The sequence below is a fragment of the Hyla sarda genome, unplaced genomic scaffold, assembly GCF_029499605.1.
Source record: "Hyla sarda isolate aHylSar1 unplaced genomic scaffold, aHylSar1.hap1 scaffold_962, whole genome shotgun sequence".
In the NCBI taxonomy this organism is placed as follows: domain Eukaryota; kingdom Metazoa; phylum Chordata; class Amphibia; order Anura; family Hylidae; genus Hyla; species Hyla sarda.
The window spans coordinates 1-24,280 of record NW_026610992.1 but is presented as its reverse complement, the minus strand read 5'-3'; the positions used below and the strand labels follow the sequence as shown (position 1 = coordinate 24,280).

The 24,280-nt window shown below is 46.0% G+C and overlaps 11 non-coding genes across 11 annotated transcripts; all 11 read left to right on the top strand.

Annotated features, from left to right (window-relative positions):
* Nucleotides 1–1,354: 1,354 nt before the first annotated feature.
* LOC130351069 (U2 spliceosomal RNA) lies at nucleotides 1,355–1,545 on the top strand. The gene has a single exon (XR_008887833.1). It is a non-coding gene; the product is annotated as a U2 spliceosomal RNA (small nuclear RNA).
* Nucleotides 1,546–3,620: 2,075 nt separating this feature from the next.
* On the top strand, nucleotides 3,621–3,811 carry LOC130351068 (U2 spliceosomal RNA). The gene has a single exon (XR_008887832.1). It is a non-coding gene; the product is annotated as a U2 spliceosomal RNA (small nuclear RNA).
* A 2,083-nt stretch (nucleotides 3,812–5,894) lies between these two features.
* LOC130351066 (U2 spliceosomal RNA) lies at nucleotides 5,895–6,085 on the top strand. Its single transcript, XR_008887831.1, has one exon. It is a non-coding gene; the product is annotated as a U2 spliceosomal RNA (small nuclear RNA).
* A 2,072-nt stretch (nucleotides 6,086–8,157) lies between these two features.
* On the top strand, nucleotides 8,158–8,348 carry LOC130351065 (U2 spliceosomal RNA). The gene has a single exon (XR_008887830.1). It is a non-coding gene; the product is annotated as a U2 spliceosomal RNA (small nuclear RNA).
* Nucleotides 8,349–10,430: 2,082 nt separating this feature from the next.
* On the top strand, nucleotides 10,431–10,621 carry LOC130351064 (U2 spliceosomal RNA). Its single transcript, XR_008887829.1, has one exon. It is a non-coding gene; the product is annotated as a U2 spliceosomal RNA (small nuclear RNA).
* A 2,092-nt stretch (nucleotides 10,622–12,713) lies between these two features.
* Nucleotides 12,714–12,904, top strand: LOC130351063 (U2 spliceosomal RNA). Its single transcript, XR_008887828.1, has one exon. It is a non-coding gene; the product is annotated as a U2 spliceosomal RNA (small nuclear RNA).
* Nucleotides 12,905–14,986: 2,082 nt separating this feature from the next.
* Nucleotides 14,987–15,177, top strand: LOC130351053 (U2 spliceosomal RNA). The gene has a single exon (XR_008887822.1). It is a non-coding gene; the product is annotated as a U2 spliceosomal RNA (small nuclear RNA).
* A 2,095-nt stretch (nucleotides 15,178–17,272) lies between these two features.
* On the top strand, nucleotides 17,273–17,463 carry LOC130351059 (U2 spliceosomal RNA). The gene has a single exon (XR_008887827.1). It is a non-coding gene; the product is annotated as a U2 spliceosomal RNA (small nuclear RNA).
* A 2,081-nt stretch (nucleotides 17,464–19,544) lies between these two features.
* On the top strand, nucleotides 19,545–19,735 carry LOC130351110 (U2 spliceosomal RNA). The gene has a single exon (XR_008887870.1). It is a non-coding gene; the product is annotated as a U2 spliceosomal RNA (small nuclear RNA).
* A 2,086-nt stretch (nucleotides 19,736–21,821) lies between these two features.
* Nucleotides 21,822–22,012, top strand: LOC130351098 (U2 spliceosomal RNA). The gene has a single exon (XR_008887859.1). It is a non-coding gene; the product is annotated as a U2 spliceosomal RNA (small nuclear RNA).
* A 2,078-nt stretch (nucleotides 22,013–24,090) lies between these two features.
* LOC130351115 (U2 spliceosomal RNA) lies at nucleotides 24,091–24,280 on the top strand. The gene has a single exon (XR_008887875.1). It is a non-coding gene; the product is annotated as a U2 spliceosomal RNA (small nuclear RNA).

Here is a 24,280-nt window from a genome sequence, read left to right as displayed (position 1 = left end):
GACTGTATCTAAACCTGCTCCAACATGGACTGACATTCTGGCCTACTTTCAGCCGATGCGACTTGTCTGTCGCTGAACAGTCGCTTTTTATGTATTCAGCACCTATGTATAATGTTGTAAAAATGCTCTAGAAGCTAAAGTCGCAGAAATGTCACACATATTTGGCCTGCAACTTTCTGTGCGACAAATTCAGACAGGAAAAATCAGTATAAATCCTTAGAAAATTATCCCCCAGTGTCTCCATCTGCTGGCGGTATTGAATAAGCATTGCTGCACTGATGGGGTATGCATTAGACGAAAAAAAAGAAGAAAAAGAAGAATAATACGCCCAGAAAAGAGGCGAAAAGGAGAAAAACGTAAAAAAACGTGAAAAAAAAGTAAGAGGAAGAGAAGGGAAAAAAAGGTGGAAATGGGTTTAAAAGTGATTTCGGCGGAGAAATATATATATATATATATATATATATATATATATATATATATATGCGCACACACACACATAGATATAAACGTATTCTCCGTTGAGATATTGCAGCCGCTGCTGTGTCCAGGCCCAGGAGCCTTAGCACTGTGCTGTGATGTCACTCAATACCACTGACATCACTAGGTGTAAACAACATCTCTCCTTTGCTGTGTATGTGACTATGGAGCTGTTTGGTGATGTCGTCTATTACGGCCTTCATAGAAGCAACAGGAGATTGTTGCATCCATCTTGAACCCTCAGAACTACAGTGCTATGATGTCACTCACTTCCACAGGCCTTGCAGAGTGTAAACAACAACAACCCAGCTTTGTTGTGTATGTAACCATAGGGATTTGTGATGTCACCTAGAACCTTCACAGCAGCGACAGCTTTATGAGGAGCATCAGCACTGCTCTGCCTGAGCAGAACCATCACCGCCATAGGTTGTCAAATAACCCGGATTTAACCCACACAGGTAAGTCCAATGGGGTGCAGGCATGTCCTCTATGCTTACAGCTTCCCGTGGGTGTTGGTTTGATACCGTTTGGGGACAGCCAAGGAGGCATCTGCAGGCAACAAAGGTAGGTGTGTGCTTGTGTGTGTGTTTCCTATGCAGATCCTAAGCCCAGTGTCACATGCAAGTAGGAGGAGTAAGAAGGGTTCCTGGCAAATCCGGGTTATGGATTGCATTTAAAAAGGCCCCGTGGGAGTGCAATGGGCCCCTGTCTTGCTGCTTAGCAATAATGGTATGGGTTTAGGTTCTGCTGTGTGTACTGGTGGTTGACTGCCCCCCAGCCCAGAGTGTGCATGGAAAATTGTCTGGCAGCCTCCCTGACAGCAAGCAGTGATAGTGCCCATGAAGGGGACCTTGTTGGGCCCGCCCCTTTCACGGTTATCGCTTCTCGGCCTTTTGGCTAAGATCAAGTGTAGTATCTGTTCTTATCAGTTTAATATCTGATACGTCCCCTATCTGGGGACCATATATTAAATGGATTTTTGAGAACGGGGGCCGATTTCGAAGCTTGCTTCCGTCGCCCTATGCATTGACCCGATATGGCAGTATCTTCGGGTACAGTGCACCACCCCCTTACAGGGTTAAAAAGAAAGATTCCTACTTTCATTGCTACCTGCTTGCTGGCTAGCCAGCTAGCCAGCCCTGTGGGCCTTGCTGCTGCAGCCAAAAAACAAAAGGTGGTGCTGCTGCTGCTTCTGCTGCTTCTGCTTGTGTCTGGCCCCTGTTGGAGCGTCCAGGCACAGGACTTCTGCTGCTGCTGACTAAATGGCCTCCTTAATTGGATCATTTGAGTAGCCAGCACACCTGTGCAGGTAGGGCATGACATGATAGGCAGCTGCCTTGATAGCGGGTGGGTGCTGAATGTTCCTAATTGACAAAATAAGATTAATGCTTATGAAGAAATATAAAATCTCATCCCTTCCCCAATATCGCGCCACACCCCTACCCCTTAATTCCCTGGTTGAACTTGATGGACATATGTCTTTTTTCGACCGTACTAACTATGTAACTATGTAACATAACATGGGGGGGGGGGTCTCCTGGCTGTTCACACAGGTGTGTCATTGCTGTACATTGACCATGCATTGCTTCTGTGGTATTGCAAAGGCAAAGACAAATGCTTCCAGCCATCCATTGCACTAATGGATTGGTCATCAGCTGGCTGTCTATGTCCCGCATCAATATAGACCAAAGTACAGAGGGTTAGGCTATGCTATTGTGCACCTACCTGATGCATCAGAAGGTGCGAGGCCCTTGCTAAATTCTGTGCACAGACTTTGAGATCTATGCTTTAGACTGTATCTAAACCTGCTCCAACATGGACTGACATTCTGGCCTACTTTCAGCCGATGCGACTTGTCTGTCGCTGAACAGTCGCTTTTTATGTATTCAGCACCTATGTATAATGTTGTAAAAATGCTCTAGAAGCTAAAGTCGCAGAAATGTCACACATATTTGGCCTGCAACTTTCTGTGCGACAAATTCAGACAGGAAAAATCAGTATAAATCCTTAGAAAATTATCCCCCAGTGTCTCCATCTGCTGGCGGTATTGAATAAGCATTGCTGCACTGATGGGGTATGCATTAGACGAAAAAAAAGAAGAAAAAGAAGAATAATACGCCCAGAAAAGAGGCGAAAAGGAGAAAAACGTAAAAAAACGTGAAAAAAAAGTAAGAGGAAGAGAAGGGAAAAAAAGGTGGAAATGGGTTTAAAAGTGATTTCGGCGGAGAAATATATATATATATATATATATATATATATATATATATATATGCGCACACACACACATAGATATAAACGTATTCTCCGTTGAGATATTGCAGCCGCTGCTGTGTCCAGGCCCAGGAGCCTTAGCACTGTGCTGTGATGTCACTCAATACCACTGACATCACTAGGTGTAAACAACATCTCTCCTTTGCTGTGTATGTGACTATGGAGCTGTTTGGTGATGTCGTCTATTACGGCCTTCATAGAAGCAACAGGAGATTGTTGCATCCATCTTGAACCCTCAGAACTACAGTGCTATGATGTCACTCACTTCCACAGGCCTTGCAGAGTGTAAACAACAACAACCCAGCTTTGTTGTGTATGTAACCATAGGGATTTGTGATGTCACCTAGAACCTTCACAGCAGCGACAGCTTTATGAGGAGCATCAGCACTGCTCTGCCTGAGCAGAACCATCACCGCCATAGGTTGTCAAATAACCCGGATTTAACCCACACAGGTAAGTCCAATGGGGTGCAGGCATGTCCTCTATGCTTACAGCTTCCCGTGGGTGTTGGTTTGATACCGTTTGGGGACAGCCAAGGAGGCATCTGCAGGCAACAAAGGTAGGTGTGTGCTTGTGTGTGTGTTTCCTATGCAGATCCTAAGCCCAGTGTCACATGCAAGTAGGAGGAGTAAGAAGGGTTCCTGGCAAATCCGGGTTATGGATTGCATTTAAAAAGGCCCCGTGGGAGTGCAATGGGCCCCTGTCTTGCTGCTTAGCAATAATGGTATGGGTTTAGGTTCTGCTGTGTGTACTGGTGGTTGACTGCCCCCCAGCCCAGAGTGTGCATGGAAAATTGTCTGGCAGCCTCCCTGACAGCAAGCAGTGATAGTGCCCATGAAGGGGACCTTGTTGGGCCCGCCCCTTTCACGGTTATCGCTTCTCGGCCTTTTGGCTAAGATCAAGTGTAGTATCTGTTCTTATCAGTTTAATATCTGATACGTCCCCTATCTGGGGACCATATATTAAATGGATTTTTGAGAACGGGGGCCGATTTCGAAGCTTGCTTCCGTCGCCCTATGCATTGACCCGATATGGCAGTATCTTCGGGTACAGTGCACCACCCCCTTACAGGGTTAAAAAGAAAGATTCCTACTTTCATTGCTACCTGCTTGCTGGCTAGCCAGCTAGCCAGCCCTGTGGGCCTTGCTGCTGCAGCCAAAAAACAAAAGGTGGTGCTGCTGCTGCTTCTGCTGCTTCTGCTTCTGCTTGTGTCTGGCCCCTGTTGGAGCGTCCAGGCACAGGACTTCTGCTGCTGCTGACTAAATGGCCTCCTTAATTGGATCATTTGAGTAGCCAGCACACCTGTGCAGGTAGGGCATGACATGATAGGCAGCTGCCTTGATAGCGGGTGGGTGCTGAATGTTCCTAATTGACAAAATAAGATTAATGCTTATGAAGAAATATAAAATCTCATCCCTTCCCCAATATCGCGCCACACCCCTACCCCTTAATTCCCTGGTTGAACTTGATGGACATATGTCTTTTTTCGACCGTACTAACTATGTAACTATGTAACATAACATGGGGGGGGGGGTCTCCTGGCTGTTCACACAGGTGTGTCATTGCTGTACATTGACCATGCATTGCTTCTGTGGTATTGCAAAGGCAAAGACAAATGCTTCCAGCCATCCATTGCACTAATGGATTGGTCATCAGCTGGCTGTCTATGTCCCGCATCAATATAGACCAAAGTACAGAGGGTTAGGCTATGCTATTGTGCACCTACCTGATGCATCAGAAGGTGCGAGGCCCTTGCTAAATTCTGTGCACAGACTTTGAGATCTATGCTTTAGACTGTATCTAAACCTGCTCCAACATGGACTGACATTCTGGCCTACTTTCAGCCGATGCGACTTGTCTGTCGCTGAACAGTCGCTTTTTATGTATTCAGCACCTATGTATAATGTTGTAAAAATGCTCTAGAAGCTAAAGTCGCAGAAATGTCACACATATTTGGCCTGCAACTTTCTGTGCGACAAATTCAGACAGGAAAAATCAGTATAAATCCTTAGAAAATTATCCCCCAGTGTCTCCATCTGCTGGCGGTATTGAATAAGCATTGCTGCACTGATGGGGTATGCATTAGACGAAAAAAAAGAAGAAAAAGAAGAATAATACGCCCAGAAAAGAGGCGAAAAGGAGAAAAACGTAAAAAAACGTGAAAAAAAAGTAAGAGGAAGAGAAGGGAAAAAAAGGTGGAAATGGGTTTAAAAGTGATTTCGGCGGAGAAATATATATATATATATATATATATATATATATATATATATATATGCGCACACACACACATAGATATAAACGTATTCTCCGTTGAGATATTGCAGCCGCTGCTGTGTCCAGGCCCAGGAGCCTTAGCACTGTGCTGTGATGTCACTCAATACCACTGACATCACTAGGTGTAAACAACATCTCTCCTTTGCTGTGTATGTGACTATGGAGCTGTTTGGTGATGTCGTCTATTACGGCCTTCATAGAAGCAACAGGAGATTGTTGCATCCATCTTGAACCCTCAGAACTACAGTGCTATGATGTCACTCACTTCCACAGGCCTTGCAGAGTGTAAACAACAACAACCCAGCTTTGTTGTGTATGTAACCATAGGGATTTGTGATGTCACCTAGAACCTTCACAGCAGCGACAGCTTTATGAGGAGCATCAGCACTGCTCTGCCTGAGCAGAACCATCACCGCCATAGGTTGTCAAATAACCCGGATTTAACCCACACAGGTAAGTCCAATGGGGTGCAGGCATGTCCTCTATGCTTACAGCTTCCCGTGGGTGTTGGTTTGATACCGTTTGGGGACAGCCAAGGAGGCATCTGCAGGCAACAAAGGTAGGTGTGTGCTTGTGTGTGTGTTTCCTATGCAGATCCTAAGCCCAGTGTCACATGCAAGTAGGAGGAGTAAGAAGGGTTCCTGGCAAATCCGGGTTATGGATTGCATTTAAAAAGGCCCCGTGGGAGTGCAATGGGCCCCTGTCTTGCTGCTTAGCAATAATGGTATGGGTTTAGGTTCTGCTGTGTGTACTGGTGGTTGACTGCCCCCCAGCCCAGAGTGTGCATGGAAAATTGTCTGGCAGCCTCCCTGACAGCAAGCAGTGATAGTGCCCATGAAGGGGACCTTGTTGGGCCCGCCCCTTTCACGGTTATCGCTTCTCGGCCTTTTGGCTAAGATCAAGTGTAGTATCTGTTCTTATCAGTTTAATATCTGATACGTCCCCTATCTGGGGACCATATATTAAATGGATTTTTGAGAACGGGGGCCGATTTCGAAGCTTGCTTCCGTCGCCCTATGCATTGACCCGATATGGCAGTATCTTCGGGTACAGTGCACCACCCCCTTACAGGGTTAAAAAGAAAGATTCCTACTTTCATTGCTACCTGCTTGCTGGCTAGCCAGCTAGCCAGCCCTGTGGGCCTTGCTGCTGCAGCCAAAAAACAAAAGGTGGTGCTGCTGCTGCTTCTGCTTCTGCTTGTGTCTGGCCCCTGTTGGAGCGTCCAGGCACAGGACTTCTGCTGCTGCTGACTAAATGGCCTCCTTAATTGGATCATTTGAGTAGCCAGCACACCTGTGCAGGTAGGGCATGACATGATAGGCAGCTGCCTTGATAGCGGGTGGGTGCTGAATGTTCCTAATTGACAAAATAAGATTAATGCTTATGAAGAAATATAAAATCTCATCCCTTCCCCAATATCGCGCCACACCCCTACCCCTTAATTCCCTGGTTGAACTTGATGGACATATGTCTTTTTTCGACCGTACTAACTATGTAACTATGTAACATAACATGGGGGGGGGGGTCTCCTGGCTGTTCACACAGGTGTGTCATTGCTGTACATTGACCATGCATTGCTTCTGTGGTATTGCAAAGGCAAAGACAAATGCTTCCAGCCATCCATTGCACTAATGGATTGGTCATCAGCTGGCTGTCTATGTCCCGCATCAATATAGACCAAAGTACAGAGGGTTAGGCTATGCTATTGTGCACCTACCTGATGCATCAGAAGGTGCGAGGCCCTTGCTAAATTCTGTGCACAGACTTTGAGATCTATGCTTTAGACTGTATCTAAACCTGCTCCAACATGGACTGACATTCTGGCCTACTTTCAGCCGATGCGACTTGTCTGTCGCTGAACAGTCGCTTTTTATGTATTCAGCACCTATGTATAATGTTGTAAAAATGCTCTAGAAGCTAAAGTCGCAGAAATGTCACACATATTTGGCCTGCAACTTTCTGTGCGACAAATTCAGACAGGAAAAATCAGTATAAATCCTTAGAAAATTATCCCCCAGTGTCTCCATCTGCTGGCGGTATTGAATAAGCATTGCTGCACTGATGGGGTATGCATTAGACGAAAAAAAAGAAGAAAAAGAAGAATAATACGCCCAGAAAAGAGGCGAAAAGGAGAAAAACGTAAAAAAACGTGAAAAAAAAGTAAGAGGAAGAGAAGGGAAAAAAAGGTGGAAATGGGTTTAAAAGTGATTTCGGCGGAGAAATATATATATATATATATATATATATATATATATATATATATGCGCACACACACACATAGATATAAACGTATTCTCCGTTGAGATATTGCAGCCGCTGCTGTGTCCAGGCCCAGGAGCCTTAGCACTGTGCTGTGATGTCACTCAATACCACTGACATCACTAGGTGTAAACAACATCTCTCCTTTGCTGTGTATGTGACTATGGAGCTGTTTGGTGATGTCGTCTATTACGGCCTTCATAGAAGCAACAGGAGATTGTTGCATCCATCTTGAACCCTCAGAACTACAGTGCTATGATGTCACTCACTTCCACAGGCCTTGCAGAGTGTAAACAACAACAACCCAGCTTTGTTGTGTATGTAACCATAGGGATTTGTGATGTCACCTAGAACCTTCACAGCAGCGACAGCTTTATGAGGAGCATCAGCACTGCTCTGCCTGAGCAGAACCATCACCGCCATAGGTTGTCAAATAACCCGGATTTAACCCACACAGGTAAGTCCAATGGGGTGCAGGCATGTCCTCTATGCTTACAGCTTCCCGTGGGTGTTGGTTTGATACCGTTTGGGGACAGCCAAGGAGGCATCTGCAGGCAACAAAGGTAGGTGTGTGCTTGTGTGTGTGTTTCCTATGCAGATCCTAAGCCCAGTGTCACATGCAAGTAGGAGGAGTAAGAAGGGTTCCTGGCAAATCCGGGTTATGGATTGCATTTAAAAAGGCCCCGTGGGAGTGCAATGGGCCCCTGTCTTGCTGCTTAGCAATAATGGTATGGGTTTAGGTTCTGCTGTGTGTACTGGTGGTTGACTGCCCCCCAGCCCAGAGTGTGCATGGAAAATTGTCTGGCAGCCTCCCTGACAGCAAGCAGTGATAGTGCCCATGAAGGGGACCTTGTTGGGCCCGCCCCTTTCACGGTTATCGCTTCTCGGCCTTTTGGCTAAGATCAAGTGTAGTATCTGTTCTTATCAGTTTAATATCTGATACGTCCCCTATCTGGGGACCATATATTAAATGGATTTTTGAGAACGGGGGCCGATTTCGAAGCTTGCTTCCGTCGCCCTATGCATTGACCCGATATGGCAGTATCTTCGGGTACAGTGCACCACCCCCTTACAGGGTTAAAAAGAAAGATTCCTACTTTCATTGCTACCTGCTTGCTGGCTAGCCAGCTAGCCAGCCCTGTGGGCCTTGCTGCTGCTGCAGCCAAAAAACAAAAGGTGGTGCTGCTGCTGCTTCTGCTGCTTCTGCTTCTGCTTGTGTCTGGCCCCTGTTGGAGCGTCCAGGCACAGGACTTCTGCTGCTGCTGACTAAATGGCCTCCTTAATTGGATCATTTGAGTAGCCAGCACACCTGTGCAGGTAGGGCATGACATGATAGGCAGCTGCCTTGATAGCGGGTGGGTGCTGAATGTTCCTAATTGACAAAATAAGATTAATGCTTATGAAGAAATATAAAATCTCATCCCTTCCCCAATATCGCGCCACACCCCTACCCCTTAATTCCCTGGTTGAACTTGATGGACATATGTCTTTTTTCGACCGTACTAACTATGTAACTATGTAACATAACATGGGGGGGGGGGTCTCCTGGCTGTTCACACAGGTGTGTCATTGCTGTACATTGACCATGCATTGCTTCTGTGGTATTGCAAAGGCAAAGACAAATGCTTCCAGCCATCCATTGCACTAATGGATTGGTCATCAGCTGGCTGTCTATGTCCCGCATCAATATAGACCAAAGTACAGAGGGTTAGGCTATGCTATTGTGCACCTACCTGATGCATCAGAAGGTGCGAGGCCCTTGCTAAATTCTGTGCACAGACTTTGAGATCTATGCTTTAGACTGTATCTAAACCTGCTCCAACATGGACTGACATTCTGGCCTACTTTCAGCCGATGCGACTTGTCTGTCGCTGAACAGTCGCTTTTTATGTATTCAGCACCTATGTATAATGTTGTAAAAATGCTCTAGAAGCTAAAGTCGCAGAAATGTCACACATATTTGGCCTGCAACTTTCTGTGCGACAAATTCAGACAGGAAAAATCAGTATAAATCCTTAGAAAATTATCCCCCAGTGTCTCCATCTGCTGGCGGTATTGAATAAGCATTGCTGCACTGATGGGGTATGCATTAGACGAAAAAAAAGAAGAAAAAGAAGAATAATACGCCCAGAAAAGAGGCGAAAAGGAGAAAAACGTAAAAAAACGTGAAAAAAAAGTAAGAGGAAGAGAAGGGAAAAAAAGGTGGAAATGGGTTTAAAAGTGATTTCGGCGGAGAAATATATATATATATATATATATATATATATATATATATATGCGCACACACACACATAGATATAAACGTATTCTCCGTTGAGATATTGCAGCCGCTGCTGTGTCCAGGCCCAGGAGCCTTAGCACTGTGCTGTGATGTCACTCAATACCACTGACATCACTAGGTGTAAACAACATCTCTCCTTTGCTGTGTATGTGACTATGGAGCTGTTTGGTGATGTCGTCTATTACGGCCTTCATAGAAGCAACAGGAGATTGTTGCATCCATCTTGAACCCTCAGAACTACAGTGCTATGATGTCACTCACTTCCACAGGCCTTGCAGAGTGTAAACAACAACAACCCAGCTTTGTTGTGTATGTAACCATAGGGATTTGTGATGTCACCTAGAACCTTCACAGCAGCGACAGCTTTATGAGGAGCATCAGCACTGCTCTGCCTGAGCAGAACCATCACCGCCATAGGTTGTCAAATAACCCGGATTTAACCCACACAGGTAAGTCCAATGGGGTGCAGGCATGTCCTCTATGCTTACAGCTTCCCGTGGGTGTTGGTTTGATACCGTTTGGGGACAGCCAAGGAGGCATCTGCAGGCAACAAAGGTAGGTGTGTGCTTGTGTGTGTGTTTCCTATGCAGATCCTAAGCCCAGTGTCACATGCAAGTAGGAGGAGTAAGAAGGGTTCCTGGCAAATCCGGGTTATGGATTGCATTTAAAAAGGCCCCGTGGGAGTGCAATGGGCCCCTGTCTTGCTGCTTAGCAATAATGGTATGGGTTTAGGTTCTGCTGTGTGTACTGGTGGTTGACTGCCCCCCAGCCCAGAGTGTGCATGGAAAATTGTCTGGCAGCCTCCCTGACAGCAAGCAGTGATAGTGCCCATGAAGGGGACCTTGTTGGGCCCGCCCCTTTCACGGTTATCGCTTCTCGGCCTTTTGGCTAAGATCAAGTGTAGTATCTGTTCTTATCAGTTTAATATCTGATACGTCCCCTATCTGGGGACCATATATTAAATGGATTTTTGAGAACGGGGGCCGATTTCGAAGCTTGCTTCCGTCGCCCTATGCATTGACCCGATATGGCAGTATCTTCGGGTACAGTGCACCACCCCCTTACAGGGTTAAAAAGAAAGATTCCTACTTTCATTGCTACCTGCTTGCTGGCTAGCCAGCTAGCCAGCCCTGTGGGCCTTGCTGCTGCTGCAGCCAAAAAACAAAAGGTGGTGCTGCTGCTGCTTCTGCTGCTTCTGCTTCTGCTTGTGTCTGGCCCCTGTTGGAGCGTCCAGGCACAGGACTTCTGCTGCTGCTGACTAAATGGCCTCCTTAATTGGATCATTTGAGTAGCCAGCACACCTGTGCAGGTAGGGCATGACATGATAGGCAGCTGCCTTGATAGCGGGTGGGTGCTGAATGTTCCTAATTGACAAAATAAGATTAATGCTTATGAAGAAATATAAAATCTCATCCCTTCCCCAATATCGCGCCACACCCCTACCCCTTAATTCCCTGGTTGAACTTGATGGACATATGTCTTTTTTCGACCGTACTAACTATGTAACTATGTAACATAACATGGGGGGGGGGGTCTCCTGGCTGTTCACACAGGTGTGTCATTGCTGTACATTGACCATGCATTGCTTCTGTGGTATTGCAAAGGCAAAGACAAATGCTTCCAGCCATCCATTGCACTAATGGATTGGTCATCAGCTGGCTGTCTATGTCCCGCATCAATATAGACCAAAGTACAGAGGGTTAGGCTATGCTATTGTGCACCTACCTGATGCATCAGAAGGTGCGAGGCCCTTGCTAAATTCTGTGCACAGACTTTGAGATCTATGCTTTAGACTGTATCTAAACCTGCTCCAACATGGACTGACATTCTGGCCTACTTTCAGCCGATGCGACTTGTCTGTCGCTGAACAGTCGCTTTTTATGTATTCAGCACCTATGTATAATGTTGTAAAAATGCTCTAGAAGCTAAAGTCGCAGAAATGTCACACATATTTGGCCTGCAACTTTCTGTGCGACAAATTCAGACAGGAAAAATCAGTATAAATCCTTAGAAAATTATCCCCCAGTGTCTCCATCTGCTGGCGGTATTGAATAAGCATTGCTGCACTGATGGGGTATGCATTAGACGAAAAAAAAGAAGAAAAAGAAGAATAATACGCCCAGAAAAGAGGCGAAAAGGAGAAAAACGTAAAAAAACGTGAAAAAAAAGTAAGAGGAAGAGAAGGGAAAAAAAGGTGGAAATGGGTTTAAAAGTGATTTCGGCGGAGAAATATATATATATATATATATATATATATATATATATATATATATATATATGCGCACACACACACATAGATATAAACGTATTCTCCGTTGAGATATTGCAGCCGCTGCTGTGTCCAGGCCCAGGAGCCTTAGCACTGTGCTGTGATGTCACTCAATACCACTGACATCACTAGGTGTAAACAACATCTCTCCTTTGCTGTGTATGTGACTATGGAGCTGTTTGGTGATGTCGTCTATTACGGCCTTCATAGAAGCAACAGGAGATTGTTGCATCCATCTTGAACCCTCAGAACTACAGTGCTATGATGTCACTCACTTCCACAGGCCTTGCAGAGTGTAAACAACAACAACCCAGCTTTGTTGTGTATGTAACCATAGGGATTTGTGATGTCACCTAGAACCTTCACAGCAGCGACAGCTTTATGAGGAGCATCAGCACTGCTCTGCCTGAGCAGAACCATCACCGCCATAGGTTGTCAAATAACCCGGATTTAACCCACACAGGTAAGTCCAATGGGGTGCAGGCATGTCCTCTATGCTTACAGCTTCCCGTGGGTGTTGGTTTGATACCGTTTGGGGACAGCCAAGGAGGCATCTGCAGGCAACAAAGGTAGGTGTGTGCTTGTGTGTGTGTTTCCTATGCAGATCCTAAGCCCAGTGTCACATGCAAGTAGGAGGAGTAAGAAGGGTTCCTGGCAAATCCGGGTTATGGATTGCATTTAAAAAGGCCCCGTGGGAGTGCAATGGGCCCCTGTCTTGCTGCTTAGCAATAATGGTATGGGTTTAGGTTCTGCTGTGTGTACTGGTGGTTGACTGCCCCCCAGCCCAGAGTGTGCATGGAAAATTGTCTGGCAGCCTCCCTGACAGCAAGCAGTGATAGTGCCCATGAAGGGGACCTTGTTGGGCCCGCCCCTTTCACGGTTATCGCTTCTCGGCCTTTTGGCTAAGATCAAGTGTAGTATCTGTTCTTATCAGTTTAATATCTGATACGTCCCCTATCTGGGGACCATATATTAAATGGATTTTTGAGAACGGGGGCCGATTTCGAAGCTTGCTTCCGTCGCCCTATGCATTGACCCGATATGGCAGTATCTTCGGGTACAGTGCACCACCCCCTTACAGGGTTAAAAAGAAAGATTCCTACTTTCATTGCTACCTGCTTGCTGGCTAGCCAGCTAGCCAGCCCTGTGGGCCTTGCTGCTGCTGCAGCCAAAAAACAAAAGGTGGTGCTGCTGCTGCTTCTGCTGCTTCTGCTTCTGCTTGTGTCTGGCCCCTGTTGGAGCGTCCAGGCACAGGACTTCTGCTGCTGCTGACTAAATGGCCTCCTTAATTGGATCATTTGAGTAGCCAGCACACCTGTGCAGGTAGGGCATGACATGATAGGCAGCTGCCTTGATAGCGGGTGGGTGCTGAATGTTCCTAATTGACAAAATAAGATTAATGCTTATGAAGAAATATAAAATCTCATCCCTTCCCCAATATCGCGCCACACCCCTACCCCTTAATTCCCTGGTTGAACTTGATGGACATATGTCTTTTTTCGACCGTACTAACTATGTAACTATGTAACATAACATGGGGGGGGGGGTCTCCTGGCTGTTCACACAGGTGTGTCATTGCTGTACATTGACCATGCATTGCTTCTGTGGTATTGCAAAGGCAAAGACAAATGCTTCCAGCCATCCATTGCACTAATGGATTGGTCATCAGCTGGCTGTCTATGTCCCGCATCAATATAGACCAAAGTACAGAGGGTTAGGCTATGCTATTGTGCACCTACCTGATGCATCAGAAGGTGCGAGGCCCTTGCTAAATTCTGTGCACAGACTTTGAGATCTATGCTTTAGACTGTATCTAAACCTGCTCCAACATGGACTGACATTCTGGCCTACTTTCAGCCGATGCGACTTGTCTGTCGCTGAACAGTCGCTTTTTATATATTCAGCACCTATGTATAATGTTGTAAAAATGCTCTAGAAGCTAAAGTCGCAGAAATGTCACACATATTTGGCCTGCAACTTTCTGTGCGACAAATTCAGACAGGAAAAATCAGTATAAATCCTTAGAAAATTATCCCCCAGTGTCTCCATCTGCTGGCGGTATTGAATAAGCATTGCTGCACTGATGGGGTATGCATTAGACGAAAAAAAAGAAGAAAAAGAAGAATAATACGCCCAGAAAAGAGGCGAAAAGGAGAAAAACGTAAAAAAACGTGAAAAAAAAGTAAGAGGAAGAGAAGGGAAAAAAAGGTGGAAATGGGTTTAAAAGTGATTTCGGCGGAGAAATATATATATATATATATATATATATATATATATATATATGCGCACACACACACATAGATATAAACGTATTCTCCGTTGAGATATTGCAGCCGCTGCTGTGTCCAGGCCCAGGAGCCTTAGCACTGTGCTGTGATGTCACTCAATACCACTGACATCACTAGGTGTAAACAACATCTCTCCTTTGCTGTGTATGTGACTATGGAGCTGTTTGGTGATGTCGTCTATTACGGCCTTCATAGAAGCAACAGGAGATTGTTGCATCCATCTTGAACCCTCAGAACTACAGTGCTATGATGTCACTCACTTCCACAGGCCTTGCAGAGTGTAAACAACAACAACCCAGCTTTGTTGTGTATGTAACCATAGGGATTTGTGATGTCACCTAGAACCTTCACAGCAGCGACAGCTTTATGAGGAGCATCAGCACTGCTCTGCCTGAGCAGAACCATCACCGCCATAGGTTGTCAAATAACCCGGATTTAACCCACACAGGTAAGTCCAATGGGGTGCAGGCATGTCCTCTATGCTTACAGCTTCCCGTGGGTGTTGGTTTGATACCGTTTGGGGACAGCCAAGGAGGCATCTGCAGGCAACAAAGGTAGGTGTGTGCTTGTGTGTGTGTTTCCTATGCAGATCCTAAGCCCAGTGTCACATGCAAGTAGGAGGAGTAAGAAGGGTTCCTGGCAAATCCGGGTTATGGATTGCATTTAAAAAGGCCCCGTGGGAGTGCAATGGGCCCCTGTCTTGCTGCTTAGCAATAATGGTATGGGTTTAGGTTCTGCTGTGTGTACTGGTGGTTGACTGCCCCCCAGCCCAGAGTGTGAATGGAAAATTGTCTGGCAGCCTCCCTGACAGCAAGCAGTGATAGTGCCCATGAAGGGGACCTTGTTGGGCCCGCCCCTTTCACGGTTATCGCTTCTCGGCCTTTTGGCTAAGATCAAGTGTAGTATCTGTTCTTATCAGTTTAATATCTGATACGTCCCCTATCTGGGGACCATATATTAAATGGATTTTTGAGAACGGGGGCCGATTTCGAAGCTTGCTTCCGTCGCCCTATGCATTGACCCGATATGGCAGTATCTTCGGGTACAGTGCACCCCCCCCTTACAGGGTTAAAAAGAAAGATTCCTACTTTCATTGCTACCTGCTTGCTGGCTAGCCAGCTAGCCAGCCCTGTGGGCCTTGCTGCTGCTGCAGCCAAAAAACAAAAGGTGGTGCTGCTGCTGCTTCTGCTGCTTCTGCTTCTGCTTGTGTCTGGCCCCTGTTGGAGCGTCCAGGCACAGGACTTCTGCTGCTGCTGACTAAATGGCCTCCTTAATTGGATCATTTGAGTAGCCAGCACACCTGTGCAGGTAGGGCATGACATGATAGGCAGCTGCCTTGATAGCGGGTGGGTGCTGAATGTTCCTAATTGACAAAATAAGATTAATGCTTATGAAGAAATATAAAATCTCATCCCTTCCCCAATATCGCGCCACACCCCTACCCCTTAATTCCCTGGTTGAACTTGATGGACATATGTCTTTTTTCGACCGTACTAACTATGTAACTATGTAACATAACATGGGGGGGGGGTCTCCTGGCTGTTCACACAGGTGTGTCATTGCTGTACATTGACCATGCATTGCTTCTGTGGTATTGCAAAGGCAAAGACAAATGCTTCCAGCCATCCATTGCACTAATGGATTGGTCATCAGCTGGCTGTCTATGTCCCGCATCAATATAGACCAAAGTACAGAGGGTTAGGCTATGCTATTGTGCACCTACCTGATGCATCAGAAGGTGCGAGGCCCTTGCTAAATTCTGTGCACAGACTTTGAGATCTATGCTTTAGACTGTATCTAAACCTGCTCCAACATGGACTGACATTCTGGCCTACTTTCAGCCGATGCGACTTGTCTGTCGCTGAACAGTCGCTTTTTATGTATTCAGCACCTATGTATAATGTTGTAAAAATGCTCTAGAAGCTAAAGTCGCAGAAATGTCACACATATTTGGCCTGCAACTTTCTGTGCGACAAATTCAGACAGGAAAAATCAGTATAAATCCTTAGAAAATTATCCCCCAGTGTCTCCATCTGCTGGCGGTATTGAATAAGCATTGCTGCACTGATGGGGTATGCATTAGACGAAAAAAAAGAAGAAAAAGAAGAATAATACGCCCAGAAAAGAGGCGAAAAGGAGAAAAACGTAAAAAAACGTGAAAAAAAAGTAAGAGGAAGAGAAGGGAAAAAAAGGTGGAAATGGGTTTAAAAGTGATTTCGGCGGAGAAATATATATATATATATATATATATATATATATATATATATATATATATATATATGCGCACACACACACATAGATATAAACGTATTCTCCGTTGAGATATTGCAGCCGCTGCTGTGTCCAGGCCCAGGAGCCTTAGCACTGTGCTGTGATGTCACTCAATACCACTGACATCACTAGGTGTAAACAACATCTCTCCTTTGCTGTGTATGTGACTATGGAGCTGTTTGGTGATGTCGTCTATTACGGCCTTCATAGAAGCAACAGGAGATTGTTGCATCCATCTTGAACCCTCAGAACTACAGTGCTATGATGTCACTCACTTCCACAGGCCTTGCAGAGTGTAAACAACAACAACCCAGCTTTGTTGTGTATGTAACCATAGGGATTTGTGATGTCACCTAGAACCTTCACAGCAGCGACAGCTTTATGAGGAGCATCAGCACTGCTCTGCCTGAGCAGAACCATCACCGCCATAGGTTGTCAAATAACCCGGATTTAACCCACACAGGTAAGTCCAATGGGGTGCAGGCATGTCCTCTATGCTTACAGCTTCCCGTGGGTGTTGGTTTGATACCGTTTGGGGACAGCCAAGGAGGCATCTGCAGGCAACAAAGGTAGGTGTGTGCTTGTGTGTGTGTTTCCTATGCAGATCCTAAGCCCAGTGTCACATGCAAGTAGGAGGAGTAAGAAGGGTTCCTGGCAAATCCGGGTTATGGATTGCATTTAAAAAGGCCCCGTGGGAGTGCAATGGGCCCCTGTCTTGCTGCTTAGCAATAATGGTATGGGTTTAGGTTCTGCTGTGTGTACTGGTGGTTGACTGCCCCCCAGCCCAGAGTGTGCATGGAAAATTGTCTGGCAGCCTCCCTGACAGCAAGCAGTGATAGTGCCCATGAAGGGGACCTTGTTGGGCCCGCCCCTTTCACGGTTATCGCTTCTCGGCCTTTTGGCTAAGATCAAGTGTAGTATCTGTTCTTATCAGTTTAATATCTGATACGTCCCCTATCTGGGGACCATATATTAAATGGATTTTTGAGAACGGGGGCCGATTTCGAAGCTTGCTTCCGTCGCCCTATGCATTGACCCGATATGGCAGTATCTTCGGGTACAGTGCACCACCCCCTTACAGGGTTAAAAAGAAAGATTCCTACTTTCATTGCTACCTGCTTGCTGGCTAGCCAGCTAGCCAGCCCTGTGGGCCTTGCTGCTGCTGCAGCCAAAAAACAAAAGGTGGTGCTGCTGCTGCTTCTGCTGCTTCTGCTTCTGCTTGTGTCTGGCCCCTGTTGGAGCGTCCAGGCACAGGACTTCTGCTGCTGCTGACTAAATGGCCTCCTTAATTGGATCATTTGAGTAGCCAGCACACCTGTGCAGGTAGGGCATGACATGATAGGCAGCTGCCTTGATAGCGGGTGGGTGCTGAATGTTCCTAATTGACAAAATAAGATTAATGCTTATGAAGAAATATAAAATCTCATCCCTTCCCCAATATCGCGCCACACCCCTACCCCTTAATTCCCTGGTTGAACTTGATGGACATATGTCTTTTTTCGACCGTACTAACTATGTAACTATGTAACATAACATGGGGGGGGGGTCTCCTGGCTGTTCACACAGGTGTGTCATTGCTGTACATTGACCATGCATTGCTTCTGTGGTATTGCAAAGGCAAAGACAAATGCTTCCAGCCATCCATTGCACTAATGGATTGGTCATCAGCTGGCTGTCTATGTCCCGCATCAATATAGACCAAAGTACAGAGGGTTAGGCTATGCTATTGTGCACCTACCTGATGCATCAGAAGGTGCGAGGCCCTTGCTAAATTCTGTGCACAGACTTTGAGATCTATGCTTTAGACTGTATCTAAACCTGCTCCAACATGGACTGACATTCTGGCCTACTTTCAGCCGATGCGACTTGTCTGTCGCTGAACAGTCGCTTTTTATGTATTCAGCACCTATGTATAATGTTGTAAAAATGCTCTAGAAGCTAAAGTCGCAGAAATGTCACACATATTTGGCCTGCAACTTTCTGTGCGACAAATTCAGACAGGAAAAATCAGTATAAATCCTTAGAAAATTATCCCCCAGTGTCTCCATCTGCTGGCGGTATTGAATAAGCATTGCTGCACTGATGGGGTATGCATTAGACGAAAAAAAAGAAGAAAAAGAAGAATAATACGCCCAGAAAAGAGGCGAAAAGGAGAAAAACGTAAAAAAACGTGAAAAAAAAGTAAGAGGAAGAGAAGGGAAAAAAAGGTGGAAATGGGTTTAAAAGTGATTTCGGCGGAGAAATATATATATATATATATATATATATATATATATATATATGCGCACACACACACATAGATATAAACGTATTCTCCGTTGAGATATTGCAGCCGCTGCTGTGTCCAGGCCCAGGAGCCTTAGCACTGTGCTGTGATGTCACTCAATACCACTGACATCACTAGGTGTAAACAACATCTCTCCTTTGCTGTGTATGTGACTATGGAGCTGTTTGGTGATGTCGTCTATTACGGCCTTCATAGAAGCAACAGGAGATTGTTGCATCCATCTTGAACCCTCAGAACTACAGTGCTATGATGTCACTCACTTCCACAGGCCTTGCAGAGTGTAAACAACAACAACCCAGCTTTGTTGTGTATGTAACCATAGGGATTTGTGATGTCACCTAGAACCTTCACAGCAGCGACAGCTTTATGAGGAGCATCAGCACTGCTCTGCCTGAGCAGAACCATCACCGCCATAGGTTGTCAAATAACCCGGATTTAACCCACACAGGTAAGTCCAATGGGGTGCAGGCATGTCCTCTATGCTTACAGCTTCCCGTGGGTGTTGGTTTGATACCGTTTGGGGACAGCCAAGGAGGCATCTGCAGGCAACAAAGGTAGGTGTGTGCTTGTGTGTGTGTTTCCTATGCAGATCCTAAGCCCAGTGTCACATGCAAGTAGGAGGAGTAAGAAGGGTTCCTGGCAAATCCGGGTTATGGATTGCATTTAAAAAGGCCCCGTGGGAGTGCAATGGGCCCCTGTCTTGCTGCTTAGCAATAATGGTATGGGTTTAGGTTCTGCTGTGTGTACTGGTGGTTGACTGCCCCCCAGCCCAGAGTGTGCATGGAAAATTGTCTGGCAGCCTCCCTGACAGCAAGCAGTGATAGTGCCCATGAAGGGGACCTTGTTGGGCCCGCCCCTTTCACGGTTATCGCTTCTCGGCCTTTTGGCTAAGATCAAGTGTAGTATCTGTTCTTATCAGTTTAATATCTGATACGTCCCCTATCTGGGGACCATATATTAAATGGATTTTTGAGAACGGGGGCCGATTTCGAAGCTTGCTTCCGTCGCCCTATGCATTGACCCGATATGGCAGTATCTTCGGGTACAGTGCACCACCCCCTTACAGGGTTAAAAAGAAAGATTCCTACTTTCATTGCTACCTGCTTGCTGGCTAGCCAGCTAGCCAGCCCTGTGGGCCTTGCTGCTGCTGCAGCCAAAAAACAAAAGGTGGTGCTGCTGCTGCTTCTGCTGCTTCTGCTTCTGCTTGTGTCTGGCCCCTGTTGGAGCGTCCAGGCACAGGACTTCTGCTGCTGCTGACTAAATGGCCTCCTTAATTGGATCATTTGAGTAGCCAGCACACCTGTGCAGGTAGGGCATGACATGATAGGCAGCTGCCTTGATAGCGGGTGGGTGCTGAATGTTCCTAATTGACAAAATAAGATTAATGCTTATGAAGAAATATAAAATCTCATCCCTTCCCCAATATCGCGCCACACCCCTACCCCTTAATTCCCTGGTTGAACTTGATGGACATATGTCTTTTTTCGACCGTACTAACTATGTAACTATGTAACATAACATGGGGGGGGGGGGGGGTCTCCTGGCTGTTCACACAGGTGTGTCATTGCTGTACATTGACCATGCATTGCTTCTGTGGTATTGCAAAGGCAAAGACAAATGCTTCCAGCCATCCATTGCACTAATGGATTGGTCATCAGCTGGCTGTCTATGTCCCGCATCAATATAGACCAAAGTACAGAGGGTTAGGCTATGCTATTGTGCACCTACCTGATGCATCAGAAGGTGCGAGGCCCTTGCTAAATTCTGTGCACAGACTTTGAGATCTATGCTTTAGACTGTATCTAAACCTGCTCCAACATGGACTGACATTCTGGCCTACTTTCAGCCGATGCGACTTGTCTGTCGCTGAACAGTCGCTTTTTATGTATTCAGCACCTATGTATAATGTTGTAAAAATGCTCTAGAAGCTAAAGTCGCAGAAATGTCACACATATTTGGCCTGCAACTTTCTGTGCGACAAATTCAGACAGGAAAAATCAGTATAAATCCTTAGAAAATTATCCCCCAGTGTCTCCATCTGCTGGCGGTATTGAATAAGCATTGCTGCACTGATGGGGTATGCATTAGACGAAAAAAAAGAAGAAAAAGAAGAATAATACGCCCAGAAAAGAGGCGAAAAGGAGAAAAACGTAAAAAAACGTGAAAAAAAAGTAAGAGGAAGAGAAGGGAAAAAAAGGTGGAAATGGGTTTAAAAGTGATTTCGGCGGAGAAATATATATATATATATATATATATATATATATATATATATGCGCACACACACACATAGATATAAACGTATTCTCCGTTGAGATATTGCAGCCGCTGCTGTGTCCAGGCCCAGGAGCCTTAGCACTGTGCTGTGATGTCACTCAATACCACTGACATCACTAGGTGTAAACAACATCTCTCCTTTGCTGTGTATGTGACTATGGAGCTGTTTGGTGATGTCGTCTATTACGGCCTTCATAGAAGCAACAGGAGATTGTTGCATCCATCTTGAACCCTCAGAACTACAGTGCTATGATGTCACTCACTTCCACAGGCCTTGCAGAGTGTAAACAACAACAACCCAGCTTTGTTGTGTATGTAACCATAGGGATTTGTGATGTCACCTAGAACCTTCACAGCAGCGACAGCTTTATGAGGAGCATCAGCACTGCTCTGCCTGAGCAGAACCATCACCGCCATAGGTTGTCAAATAACCCGGATTTAACCCACACAGGTAAGTCCAATGGGGTGCAGGCATGTCCTCTATGCTTACAGCTTCCCGTGGGTGTTGGTTTGATACCGTTTGGGGACAGCCAAGGAGGCATCTGCAGGCAACAAAGGTAGGTGTGTGCTTGTGTGTGTGTTTCCTATGCAGATCCTAAGCCCAGTGTCACATGCAAGTAGGAGGAGTAAGAAGGGTTCCTGGCAAATCCGGGTTATGGATTGCATTTAAAAAGGCCCCGTGGGAGTGCAATGGGCCCCTGTCTTGCTGCTTAGCAATAATGGTATGGGTTTAGGTTCTGCTGTGTGTACTGGTGGTTGACTGCCCCCCAGCCCAGAGTGTGCATGGAAAATTGTCTGGCAGCCTCCCTGACAGCAAGCAGTGATAGTGCCCATGAAGGGGACCTTGTTGGGCCCGCCCCTTTCACGGTTATCGCTTCTCGGCCTTTTGGCTAAGATCAAGTGTAGTATCTGTTCTTATCAGTTTAATATCTGATACGTCCCCTATCTGGGGACCATATATTAAATGGATTTTTGAGAACGGGGGCCGATTTCGAAGCTTGCTTCCGTCGCCCTATGCATTGACCCGATATGGCAGTATCTTCGGGTACAGTGCACCACCCCCTTACAGGGTTAAAAAGAAAGATTCCTACTTTCATTGCTACCTGCTTGCTGGCTAGCCAGCTAGCCAGCCCTGTGGGCCTTGCTGCTGCTGCAGCCAAAAAACAAAAGGTGGTGCTGCTGCTGCTTCTGCTGCTTCTGCTTCTGCTTGTGTCTGGCCCCTGTTGGAGCATCCAGGCACAGGACTTCTGCTGCTGCTGACTAAATGGCCTCCTTAATTGGATCATTTGAGTAGCCAGCACACCTGTGCAGGTAGGGCATGACATGATAGGCAGCTGCCTTGATAGCGGGTGGGTGCTGAATGTTCCTAATTGACAAAATAAGATTAATGCTTATGAAGAAATATAAAATCTCATCCCTTCCCTAATATCGCGCCACACCCCTACCCCTTAATTCCCTGGTTGAACTTGATGGACATATGTCTTTTTTCGACCGTACTAACTATGTAACTATGTAACATAACATGGGGGGGGGGGTCTCCTGGCTGTTCACACAGGTGTGTCATTGCTGTACATTGACCATGCATTGCTTCTGTGGTATTGCAAAGGCAAAGACAAATGCTTCCAGCCATCCATTGCACTAATGGATTGGTCATCAGCTGGCTGTCTATGTCCCGCATCAATATAGACCAAAGTACAGAGGGTTAGGCTATGCTATTGTGCACCTACCTGATGCATCAGAAGGTGCGAGGCCCTTGCTAAATTCTGTGCACAGACTTTGAGATCTATGCTTTAGACTGTATCTAAACCTGCTCCAACATGGACTGACATTCTGGCCTACTTTCAGCCGATGCGACTTGTCTGTCGCTGAACAGTCGCTTTTTATGTATTCAGCACCTATGTATAATGTTGTAAAAATGCTCTAGAAGCTAAAGTCGCAGAAATGTCACACATATTTGGCCTGCAACTTTCTGTGCGACAAATTCAGACAGGAAAAATCAGTATAAATCCTTAGAAAATTATCCCCCAGTGTCTCCATCTGCTGGCGGTATTGAATAAGCATTGCTGCACTGATGGGGTATGCATTAGACGAAAAAAAAGAAGAAAAAGAAGAATAATACGCCCAGAAAAGAGGCGAAAAGGAGAAAAACGTAAAAAAACGTGAAAAAAAAGTAAGAGGAAGAGAAGGGAAAAAAAGGTGGAAATGGGTTTAAAAGTGATTTCGGCGGAGAAATATATATATATATATATATATATATATATATATATGCGCAAACACACACATAGATATAAACGTATTCTCCGTTGAGATATTGCAGCCGCTGCTGTGTCCAGGCCCAGGAGCCTTAGCACTGTGCTGTGATGTCACTCAATACCACTGACATCACTAGGTGTAAACAACATCTCTCCTTTGCTGTGTATGTGACTATGGAGCTGTTTGGTGATGTCGTCTATTACGGCCTTCATAGAAGCAACAGGAGATTGTTGCATCCATCTTGAACCCTCAGAACTACAGTGCTATGATGTCACTCACTTCCACAGGCCTTGCAGAGTGTAAACAACAACAACCCAGCTTTGTTGTGTATGTAACCATAGGGATTTGTGATGTCACCTAGAACCTTCACAGCAGCGACAGCTTTATGAGGAGCATCAGCACTGCTCTGCCTGAGCAGAACCATCACCGCCATAGGTTGTCAAATAACCCGGATTTAACCCACACAGGTAAGTCCAATGGGGTGCAGGCATGTCCTCTATGCTTACAGCTTCCCGTGGGTGTTGGTTTGATACCGTTTGGGGACAGCCAAGGAGGCATCTGCAGGCAACAAAGGTAGGTGTGTGCTTGTGTGTGTGTTTCCTATGCAGATCCTAAGCCCAGTGTCACATGCAAGTAGGAGGAGTAAGAAGGGTTCCTGGCAAATCCGGGTTATGGATTGCATTTAAAAAGGCCCCGTGGGAGTGCAATGGGCCCCTGTCTTGCTGCTTAGCAATAATGGTATGGGTTTAGGTTCTGCTGTGTGTACTGGTGGTTGACTGCCCCCCAGCCCAGAGTGTGCATGGAAAATTGTCTGGCAGCCTCCCTGACAGCAAGCAGTGATAGTGCCCATGAAGGGGACCTTGTTGGGCCCGCCCCTTTCACGGTTATCGCTTCTCGGCCTTTTGGCTAAGATCAAGTGTAGTATCTGTTCTTATCAGTTTAATATCTGATACGTCCCCTATCTGGGGACCATATATTAAATGGATTTTTGAGAACGGGGGCCGATTTCGAAGCTTGCTTCCGTCGCCCTATGCATTGACCCGATATGGCAGTATCTTCGGGTACAGTGCACCACC